The sequence below is a fragment of the Protopterus annectens genome, chromosome 4.part1 (genome assembly GCF_019279795.1).
Source record: "Protopterus annectens isolate FY-2018-M chromosome 4.part1, PAN1.0, whole genome shotgun sequence".
Lineage (NCBI taxonomy): Eukaryota > Metazoa > Chordata > Ceratodontiformes > Protopteridae > Protopterus > Protopterus annectens.
The window spans coordinates 743,218,980-743,231,690 of NC_056734.1; positions in this window are offsets into that span (position 1 = coordinate 743,218,980).

Sequence of the window (12,711 nt, forward strand, 5' to 3'; positions counted from 1 at the left end):
TATCTGTCTGGCTGGGATGACATGATCAACAGACCACAATGCTTTGCCAGACATGGCCTGCACCTGTTGCCCTTGGGATTCCTGATATGGCTAAGGCTCTTGCCAGGCTTATAGTGCCTTTTTAGTCAAGGTTCAAATGACAAATTCACCACCATAACAGGTACAAAGAAGCAATATCTGAGGGTAATACTACTCAATGCTAGAAGTCTAAACCTCAAAATGCACTCACTCGAGGCACTCCTTAAAATAGAGAACATCAACATCTGTGCAGTGACAGAGACCTGGTTCAAGGCTCCAGACAGCACCCCTGCATTAACAGGCTATAATTCATACCACACCTTTCGGCCACCTAACCCAGGCTAAAACACTAAAGGTGGAGGCGTGTCCATATTCATTAAGGATATCCACACCACCAGTCTAGTTGCTCAGCATACTGCATCCAAGATTATCCAAGTGCAACTAACTCTGGGAAAGACCGCAATCCAAATTGTAGCTTGCTACAGATCCCCCACCATGGCCCAGGATTCCCACTCCTCATTTCTTGATACACTAGAAAATATTAGGGTACAACCCAACACCCTAATAATGGGAGATTTCAACTACCCCACCATTAACTGAGAAAACTACTCATGTACCAACTCTTTTGATCAACGTTTTCTGAAATTCATAAATTCCAACACCTTGGATCAACTTATCCACACCCCCACCAGGGGCAGCAATATCCTAGACCTGGTCATTACCAACTTGGGTGACCGGTGTTCCACACCAGAGGTCAATTCCTCATTAGTTATATCTGACCACAAGCTAATTACCCTAGACATCCACACCCTGCCCCCAACCCCCATTAGGGAAACCACCATAAAAAAATTCTTCAAAGCCAACTTCACACTTCTTAAGACAGACGTGGCAAACTTCACTACACCCATGCAGATGGACAATAGTGGTATGACTGCTGAATCCTACACAAATGCACTTTATAAGCACTTACATGAGTGCATGGATCATGCTATCCCTAACGGAATGAAGATGCTATCCTCTAAAAAAGGGAAGCCAATCTGGTGTTCCCCTGCCATAAACAAACTCTACAACAGAAGAAAGAAACTGCTGCAAAAAAGAGTAAAATCCCATGATTGGAGGAACTGCCTGGTCATCTTCAGTAAAAACTGAGATCCCTCATAACATCCTCCAAAACTAGTTACAAAAACAAAATTGCCACTGATTCTAAAGACAGACACAAAGCATTCAATAGCTATGTCAAGAATCTCAATGGCAACACTCAGATCTGCTCTGAGTTACAGCAGAATGGCACTAAGTATACAGAACCAAATGATATTGCCAACATCTTGGCAGATAGATTCAGTGCTAACTTTACCCCTCTCACCCCCTAAAGGGCCCATCTTTATACTAAAAGAATGCACATTTCCTGTAATCATGGCTGCACAGGTAAAAACCACACTCTCCAAAGCCAAGAACACAGCATCCATGGGACTCAACAACATCCCAGGCTGCGTTCTACATGAACTACAGAATGAACTGGTACCCCACCTAAGTACTATGTTGAATCATAACCTCAGACTTTGTGCCCACTGAATGGCACACAGGAATGGTTATCTCACTCCAGAAAGGGGGAGCCACCACAGACCCCAGGAACTACTGCCCCATTAGCCCAACGAGCCTGGTCTGCAAGGCCATGGAACGTATCATCATGGAACATATAAACAAAGACATTGGTAATCTCCAAACTCTAGACCCCACCCAGTTTGGGTTTGTAAAAGGCAGATCATGTCTCCTAAACCTGATTAACTTCTTTGAAGCAGTAACCAAAGCCGTAGACAAGGGTAAGGTGGTTCACACAGCCTTTCTAGATCTCACCAAGGCTTCTGACACCATCCCCCACTCTGGAATTATAGATAAACTCACTAAACTAGGTATAAATCCCTATGTCACAAGATGGGTTGCCAACTGGCTCAATGACAGAACCCACACTGTGAAAGTAGCAGACTCCAAATCCGACTTCAGACCATTGACAAGTGGAGTACCACAGGGTTCAGTCCTGTGCCCTCTCCTGTTTGGTATCTACTTCTCTGAAAGACAGGCTAACACAGAAGGTCTTTGACTAAAAAAGATCACAGATGACTGAAAACTAGGAGCCATAATCGAAACTCCTAATGATGTGGACATCCTACAAAAGGGCCTCACTGAGAAAGATGCCTGCTGTCAAAGCCATGGCCTCAAGCTCAATGCCAAAAAGTGCATTGTCATCCCTTTTGGTAAAAACTCTGTACCCATGAACTACCACATAGGCGGTAGTGTACCTAATATTGAAAGAGTGATAAGAGACCTTGGGACACAGGTGGACAGTTGTCTCTCCTTTGATAATCACATCGCCACAGTAGTCAGGAAATCCTTCTACATGTCACACTTCATCACAAAAGGTTTCTCATCCAAGAAAAAAGAGGTCATTGTTCCCCTCTGCTCATCACTCATTAGTCCCATTATAGAGTACAATGCCCCTTTTGGTATGTACCTCAAAAGACATCTACATCAACTGGAAAGGCCACATTAATACCTCACATAGAGAATTGCAGGCCTCAAGCAGATGCCCTACACAGACTGCCGCAAAAATCTCCAGCTGTACTCCGTCACATATCACCTACTCAGAGGAGATCTCTGCCTAACATACAAGGCAATGTCAAACCCAGAGCTGTTGGATATGTGCCACTTAAAGAAATCCCAATCCCTCCGAGCTACATCTCTAGGGATGAAAACCTTGTCACCACAATAAACAGAACATGCTGGAGGGATAGATTCCTGTCCCAGAGACTTCCCATACTCTGGAACAGACTACCTATCTATGTCAAGCAGAGCTCCTCATTAGTACTCTTCAAGAAAAATCTTGATGATTGGATGGGAAATAGGAAATTCACCCCTGGGATCACTTCTGTGGCTCTGCTTGACAAGGGCAGAGGAAAATAATTTTCTTGGGTGGCGAAAGCCAGGGTACCTTTTTGGCTAGGCTTATATGGGCCCTAGGGCCAATAGCCTAGTACCTACCTATGAACCTATGAACATATATTTGTATTTGTGTACTGCTGTTATTGTTTAGTGAATTCTATTGCTATTGTATGCATGTATTATCATGCTTTTATCTTTGATTTTAACAGTTTCTCACACAATTTCTGAAAGCCGACAGTGGTCTTCCATTAGTAGGTTTGATCACATGTAGATTTTGTGAGTATTTAGGTGAAATAATGGATGTACTAGCAGTTTTCAAGAAGTCTTTACCTAGACAAAAGTGCTAAACTACTATCCACTTGTGATTTTTGCTGCTTGTTGATTTTAATAAATCATTTGGTAATATTTCTTGGCTGTTGGTACTGGTCTTTTTGGGCACCTGGATCTCCACTAAAGTTTTTCATTTGTTTGGTTTGGTTCTTGTTTTGTCAGTGCAACATTTTGAAAAAATGATGTTAATTTTCAATTTTCTGACATTGTTTAAGTTCCATAAGGATATATGGCATATCAGCATGTCTAGTGGATGAAAAAAGTAAGTCTTCTAGTGAAAAAAAGTAAGCCTTCTAGTGAAAAGGTCAGCACAGGAGCTAGAAGATGAAGAAAAAGTATATACATTAAAATCACCAGTACTATTAGTAATAATGTTTCAAATGGGTGTCATTAGTTGCTTGATTTACCACCAGTTCTAATTCCTGACCATAAGGTTCTGCCACCTTGGTATAACTCCTAGTCTTCCACTGGTTTGTTTGCTTCTGTTGTTTCTCCCTTATTCTCTCAGGTCTGCATAGGGTTAGGTATTATATCAGGTCTAAAAAAATGATATTATCGCCACTGGTATTTGCATTTTCAATAGATTCAACCCCTCTTCTCACCCGCAATTCTTCTTGCTGATGATTATGGTTACCATTGAACCTAGTAGCCTAAATTTGTGAATTCAGGGGAATGCGATAAGCCTTTGTTATAATCCCTTCTATCACCCTCCAACTTCTTGCTTTTATTGTTGTGAATTACTTGAATCTGTGCATCAATCCTCTTAAAAATATGCACGTGTCCTAATTTGTAGGACTCATATTGCAAATCATTCACAGTTAAATTGTCCAATAAATTAATATCAGCAATCAATTCAACACTCATTGTTATATTTAATCAGTAAGTGCATATACTCACACCCATGCCAGTCAAAGAGTGTGAGTAAATCTTTATGAAGTTGTGAGTCTAACACCAAACCAGTTGGAAAACGCCACAAATAAATCCCTTTTGGCAGAATATTAGCCCTTATACATTTAGAAAAATAAATGTTTTCAAGTTGCAATTTTTTAATTTTTAAAAGCTTATAGTCATACTAACTTAATTTACTAACTTAATTTATCAACTAGTGTAGAGCTGTCCATTTGCAGTGTTCCACCAAGGCTAATATGAGAATTCAACCAATTGTTTAAAACAGGTGAACCATTACCATGAATTCCCCCAGTATTCCGTAATGTGTTTGAACCGTGTGTGAGGTCAGTAAATGGTGGATTTGTACTGCAATCAACCTTGCTTGCTGGTTAAGTAAAGGCTCAATACCTCTGGATTCTCTTCTTTCCATAGGTTCATAAGTTTATAGGTTCATAAGTGTTTACTATGCTGATGACCACAAGGGCCTTTCAAGCCTAGCTATGCATTCCAAATCTCTGACAAGTTCTGATACCCTTGATAAGTCTAAGCAGGAGTTTGGGAGATGGAACTTTCACAAGCTAGGGCCTGGGAGATGAACCATTTACATGTTGCCTGCATCCATTATAGATATAGGTGCCAAACCAGGGATGAATTTCCTGTTCTCCATCCAATTGTCCAGGTTGCATTTGAATTGGGTTAGGGAGGAAATCTGCTTCACATGGATGGGGATCCTGTTCCAGAGATGGGGTAATTTCTGCTATACATACCTGTCTCTCCAGCAAGTCCTATTTATATCGCAAGGAAGGTTGAAATCATTAGAATGGGTAATGCTGGTACTGCTTGTTTTGTGGATAAGCAGGAGGTCCATCAAAGTGGGGTCTGACAATGTCCTGTATTTCAGGCACAGATCTCCCCTCAAAAGCCTGTAGGAGACAGAATACAGAGATAGAGCCTTCAGGTGGTCTGCAGAGGACATTTTACTTAGGCCCTGTATTTTTTTAGTGAGAAACCTCTGTGGATGTTCCAATTGTTGGATATATCTGGTTAGGTATATATCAAAGGGGGCATTGTACTCAATGACAGGTCTGATGAATATCAAATACAGTTGAACATTGACTTCCTTCGACTTAGATGCCATACCTTTGTTTATAAGTTGTGCAACATAGAAGGATTTCCACACTACTGCTGACACATGATATTCAAAGGCTAGATTACTATCTATGTGTAGACTGAGTCAACTCTAAGGGTTATGTTGTCAATATGAAAGTTACCAGGGATGGATGACTTCTTGAAGGATACCATTATGCATTTCTTGGCATTTTGGCTCTGACATCAGTTTTTTGTATCAGCCCCTCCTGGAGAGCATTTGTGTCAGAGTGGGATTGAATGACAGCTTCTAATTTGCAATCATCTGCAAATGTAGTCAGCCATCGACCACTGACTTTGGCCTTGACTTCAGACAAGTAAATGCCAAAAAGGAGCAGTCCACGGACTGATCCCTGAGGGACTCCACTTGTGACTGGCCTCTTTGTAGAGGTGGACTCCCCAACTCTAACTTCCTGTGTGCTGTCTGTGAGCCAGTTGGTTATCTACTGGGTAACATATGTGTTTTACCTAACCTTTTGAGTTTGCCAACAATGCCCCAGTGAAGTATTGTGTCAAATGCCTTGGCCAGATCAAGGTAGGCAGTGTGAACCATATTTCCCCTCATCCATTGCTCTGGTAACCTTTTAACAAAGAAGTCCACTAGGTTGAGTAGACATGATCTTCTTTTGAAGAAACCAAACAGGGTTGGGCCCGGTGTCTGGAGGTTTACTATATCTGCATTGATAATTTCCATGATAATTCTTTCCATGGCGTTACATATAAGACTAGTGAGACGTATGAGTCTGTAGTGTCCAGGGTCTGTAGATGGCCCACCTTTGTGGGTCTGTAGATGGCCCACCTTTGTGCATAGGGATAACTGTTGGTATTTTCCATTCATGTGACATGAAGCCTGTTTGGAGGCTATATTTAAATAGCAAATCCAGAGGCCCTGATAGGTCATGTTTCATACTATTTAGAAGGTACCCTGGCATATTGTCTGGGCCCATTGATGCAGTGTTCTTGGAGTTAGAGACAGCATTATGGACCTGTTCCCTAGTGATGGCAGGGGGAGTTATATTAGATGGCATTTCCTGAGGGAAGGTTGAGTGGGAGAGAGGGGTAAAGTTGGTGCTGAATTTATATGCCAGTAGGTTTGCTATATCTTCTGGCTCAGTATAGGTGGTTTCGTTTAGAATAAGCTCTGCACACAATTGTGTATTGTCTTTGAGGGTGTGGACATAGCTAAAGAATGCCTTGTGGTTGTCCTTGGCCTGGGAGGTCAGATTCACATCAACTTTGGCTTTGGTAGACTTTATTTGTCCTTGGAGATGTTTGCTTAGGTTGATGAGAGTGCTTTTATCATGCTGGGTGTTGCACCTCCTAATTGTTGCCATGATTTTCTTCCTTCTGTTATACAGTCTATTTATTTTGTGATTCAACCAGGGTGGCTTGTTTTTTGAGTTGGTTCTCTACTTCCTCCTGCTGGGTACAGCTGCCTCTATGAAGCTATTAACATGCTTATACAGGGCTTCTGTTAAAAGTTCTGCATAAGCAGCAGTGTTCTCAAGGTTTATGGGGGCTTGAAATTTTGCCAGTTTATCAATTAATAGCAGGACGTTAGCCTTAGAGTTGTTCCTGAATATTCGAGGTTTAGCTGTGGGTCCAGGTTTTATTTTTACTTCAAAGGAGACCCATTTTGTGGTCTAACCTTACCAGGGAAGGCATTACAGTAGGTGGTGTGCAACACTGTCCCATATTAGTGAAAACCAGATCCAGTATGGCTGCACCCCTGGTTGGTGTATTGACTATCTGGTTCAAGGAGTTTGTGTTTACAAAATCAAGGAATTTCTGTGCCTGTACATTTGGTGTTGTATAGCATTCCTAGTTAATAGGGGAGTAATTAAAGTTGCTCATGAATATGGTATTGGGCTAGACAGGTAGTGTTTCTAATAAGTTTAAATATGTTGTACGGGTTTCCTGGGTCATAGATGGGGACCTATTGTTGGCAAGGAAGTGATATTGGATTTTGCCTATGGTGATTTGAACATGGAGCAGCTCAAGTGCATTGTCCTGTTTGTCCATCCTTGATATATATTTATTTTTGATGTAAATAGAGACACCTCCATGTTTGGCCCCTGTCTGTGTAGTAGCTGGTCTAAATGTGGGTAAGGCATTATAACCTTGCACTGTTGGTGTGCTCTCCGTGGCTTTAAACCATGTCTCAGTGACTGCACAGACATCAGTATTCCCCAGGGTGAAGAGAGCTTCTAAGGATTGGATATTTTTGTTTATACTCCTAGCATTGAACAGTAATACCTTTAGATTTTCTTCATTTTGATTTGCTATGTTGGAAGTACTTTCAGTTTGGCATTGCCTAAAAAAGGCACTATGGGGGTAGACAATGTTTTAGTTAATATTTGAAGGCCTACAGGGAGAGCTAGAGGCCATCCCTGACAAAGTGGCATGGTCTGTGGCCATCTCTTTCCAAGCTGACAAATATTTCACCCCCTTAGAATAAAACCAGAATCTAAGCAAATTATTAAAGTCAATCATCTTTTGTAGCATCATCCTTGGAGAAAGTAAAATGCTGCTCAATGCTAGGCTCGTACCAGCCTGAGACACATATTCTGAGAGCTCTATGATGTCTCTCTTCATATAGCCTAGGGAGGTATTTCTCAAGTCATTTACTCCCACATGGATTATGACTGAGTCAAACTGGTACTTGTGGTCCAATGGCCTGAGTGGTGCATAATGTGGTGGATCCTAGCCCCTGATAAGCAACTGACCATGACTTTCTCCTTACTCAGCCTGGTGAGAGGGACATCAGTGGATCTCATGATGGATTCTCCAATGACCAGAATATTGGATTGTGTAGTGGCTTGCCTTATGGGCTTAGAGGTAAAGGCTCCATGAGATGTGTCTCTATGTGTTGATGAGGGTGTTGTTTTGAAACAGTGAATTTGTGGCTGCTGAGGGTATTTGTTCCATGTACTTTGTCTAGGTCTTTCTGGTTTAGGAAGGTTACATTTAAGTGCCTCAGCATATGTGAGTCTATATGTCTGCTTTGAATTTTGTGGGGTAGGTGCAGTGTGTGTACTACTGACAACCTTATTGACATTAGGAGTACTTTTATGTGAACGCTTTGCCTCCACTGACATTCTGTAAATACATCTTTCACATAGCATATCAGTTTGTTTGAGAATTAACTGGTTGTCAGTAAACATGAGACAATTTCTACATAACCTCAGGATGCCCATATCCACCAAGCTGGCAATGGAGACAGTGGGAAAGGTCATATCTATGGCAACAGACCCTTTTTTATTGATTAGATAGCTGGAGTGATGAATATAAAGCAATGTCCGGAGTATTTGGTTTGCAACTCTGGGGCGGTACTTGTCACTGAAAATGAATTATCCTATGTGCAACTAGGTATTGGATAAATTTCAATCATGCTTTTACAGGAAAAATGTCACTCAAGGTGTCTGAGTCTGTACAGGGCATGGACAAACACTTGAGGAGAAACTAATATGTAGACACTGAAAATTTCAGGATGAAGTATTTAGGCAGATATTTGGAAATTAGAAACAAATCAAGCAGTACTTATTGAAAACAAAGGTTAGATTGTCAAGAATAATGTAAAAAGGGGAGTCACATGAATGGCTACTGCTTGGCTACTACTGGTGCTGTTCTCACCACAGCTTCACTCTGCTGGGATACAATGCTCCTTTGCTTCTCACCAGAAGCAAAACATTAGCACAAATACCAAGATGAGAAGCAGGTCACAGCCTGCTTGGTGATTGTCCCAGATGATGCAAGGGTCTCTAAGCTAGTTGTAGTCTTTTCTTGGTAGAAGCCTTTAATAGCAACCAGACCAGTCAGTACCATTAAGCATAGACACTCACTGTCCAACCAGAAACAGTCAGCAATCAATGCACTCTGCTCCTTGTCTCACTAGGAGCAGAATATAAGCACAAATTCCAAGCGGTCACCTATGAAGCAGTTATTAGGCTTTCTGGTGATTAGCAGTCTGCAGGAAATAATGTCCCTGTGCTCCTTCTCTTACCAGGAGAAAACAGAAGCACTAATCCCAAGATGACTAATGACAGGCAGAATGTGGGGGTGTACAATAACTGGTGGTCTTGCAATAGATGTTTAAGGGTAACATGAAAAAATGGGTTAATAGTATAAACACTGCAGTGTGCACTAAGCAGTTAGATATGAAAAAAAGGGGTGACTAAAATTTCAGCTGTATAAGTGGAGAGCCACTAATTTAAATAAGCAAGATAGATAAAAAGGGTGTGGGCATTTTTGTTTTCTGGCTCAATGGAATACAGTGGGATTGCCATTAAATTTAAACAGTTGAAGAGGAGTGATTTCACAAAATGATATATTTTTTTTTTTGCTTAGTCACAACAGTAAGTGAAAGGGGACAGGGAAGAAAATATGTGGTCAAATTAACATAAGGGGCAGGAAACTAGAAAGACAGTTATGTTTAAGAACAAAAAAGTGATAGGGTGACAGGTTGGGAAAATTCTGTGCGACTCACAAGAGACACAGCTTTGCTCTATTTACAAGTTTTAATATGCAATTTAGAACAGAATACAAGTAAAACACAATGTTAAGAAAACAAATCACAGTATAGAAAATAGAAGGCAACAAAGTAATACAAAATACAAGAAATCAAAAGCAATCAACCTTTCCCTCACAGCAAGTTGTGTCAATAGTCTTGGTGAGCTTTTCCAGTAAAGCTTTGAAATGTTTTATTTCACCCCTTAAATAGAATGTTTGAAAAAAAACAGAAAATATTCCTGAGTTGACCACCACGGAGCTAGAAGATAGCGTTGAAACCTTAATGTTGAAAATGTAAAACTTTTGGCTTTATTTAAACATAAAACTTAATTTAAAACCAAAGGGTAAAAAAAGTAGAAAAGCACTTTCAACCTATTCAGGCCTTCTTCAGTTCAGTAAATCTTTTAGGTTTGTGATGAATGTTTTAAACATCTATGTACCCATCAAGAACATTTATTTTAGACACATCTTCAGTAGCTTCAATTCATTAAACACTTACAGAGCAAGCCATTAAATAGAATGTTTAGTTCCTAGCTCCACCCCTCTGTCCACAGATAATTAACCTTAGATTGAGGATGCTTATTGAAGAAAAGTCATCCCTGCATTGAGTCAATTGTTGAATGAAAAGTGTAAGATTCCCAACTTTCTGCAATAAATCTAATAAATTCATTTCTTGAAGTATATCCTGAGATTGAGAACTGGCTTGAATCCCTGTAGCCACTGCAAATTAATGAAAACAAACTAATGTACCAACATGATAGAACAAGCTAAACTAAAATCACAAAAGGAGCACCGAGGCTTGGAACTCATACCAAACAAAATTTTTGATGCACAAAATTAAATAAGAACATGCAAAGATAAGTGCTTTCATTTCCTAACATTGAAAAATTATTCAGATAAGTTTACAATAGAACAAAGCCATTTTATATAAACCATGAACTGAATGAACAAATTTAGTCAGATGATGAAACATACCTCCACCTACAAAGTATTATTTAAAAAACTAATCTATTTTAACAGAGGATAGATATATCAAGAAGAATGTGGGGCAGAGAACATTTTCTGTTTATAAGATAGAAAGAAATGTAAAAGTGATCCTGGATACAGAAAATAAATTGGGGTTAATTTTATGGGTATGAGAAAACGTGGCCATTGAGTGTATTGCAAATAGATTCATGTGAATGATCAAGTTATTATTAACAGTATATGTATTAAACTTTTAGGTAATTTTAATTGTGAAACAAAAGGTGTGGTTTATGTGGGACTGTGTAAGTCATGTTCTAGGCTTTATATAGGAAAAATGAATAAGTTAAAAGGAAGAGCATATGAACACCTGGACGAAATGAAGAAAAATAAATAAACTAATGCCCTTTATGAGAACATGCAGGTTAACAGGGACATGATTTTGAGTTTATTATACTTGAAAGGGTACCACCCAGTAAGAGAGAGGGACCAAGGAGTCTCATTTTAGAGAAAAGAGAGTTGTACTGGCAGTTTTGTTTTTGTGCAAATTGCTGGCCATGGTTAAATGATCAGGTATCAACTGCGTGTCTTTTAAAGTATAAGGTACTCATAATATAAGGTTATATATACCTGTACATAGTAATGTTTTTACTGTTTTCTATATATTTATATATATATTCATCATATATATATTTACATATACATTTATAATTTATTTATACTATTTTACTATTTAAATATTTATTCATTCAATGTTTCAGTGGTAATATTAAGAAGGTGATTTTAACAACATTTTCCAGGATTCCTACATAGTTTAACATGATATGTTATAAGGTGTTTTAACTGTATTTGGAGTAACATGTCATTTAGGAACTGAATTTTCCTCTGTGTTTCAAAGTTACATTAGCGATGTTTTTACCAGACACTGATGCTTTAAATAATATGTTCTAGGTGAAGGTGTGTTTAGTCATGTGACTAAATTTTTTCATTCAATTCATGGTATATGTAAAAAGGTTTTGTTCTATTGGAAACTTTTCTGAAGATGTTTTCAGTTTTAGGAAATTAAAGCGCTTATCTTTCTATGTATTTTATTTTGTGTATTAAAAATTTTGTTCAGTACAAGTTCCAAGCCTGAGCATTCCTTTTTTGGTTTTAGTTTAGTTTGTGTTATCAGTTTGGTACAGAGGATTGTGTAGATCTAAAATGGATTTGTTGGAAAGGGCAGGCTGATAGTATTGGGAAAGGACAGGCATGATTGGTTGTGTCCACTGGTTTGGGCTAAGAAATTGCTTCAGTCTCATACTGGGAATCTTCAGGACTTTGTATTTTGATCATAGGGGGCAAGGTGATAACAAGTAATCAATTTGTATATTTGATGTGGAGAGCTTTTTAGTGTGTTGGTTTTCTAGGAGAGAGGTTCTCCACTAATTCTTTCCACATTGGCAGGGCATCAGATTTACTGAGAAAGGGCAGAACAACTGAAGTCATTAAGAGGGTGGGTCATTGGTCATCAAATGCTTTCTTGTCTTATATTAGATAATTGGGTAAGATGATTGGCTTACTTTTATTTTTTTTCCTTAGGAAAGGAGATTTTCATTATCAGTCATTCTTATATCCACTGAGAGGAAAAGAATGCTGCAGTTAGGCTGGTTGCCTCACAGTTGGGTGGAGATTCACATGGCATGGAGTTAGAGGTCTTAGGTGACATTGGCTTGTGGAGGAGTTTGCTTCTGTACAGTTTCGAACGGGGATTTTTAGAGTCCTGGTGGTTCATTTGGCAGTTAATGATCTGGGAATAATTCTGAAGAAACAGTTGGTAGATAAGGAAGGATTTGGATATGTTATAGAGGTTATACCTGGGTATGTGTACTGTGTGGTCTGAAGTAGTACTACATTTATTTTGGAGGAATGCTGACAGTT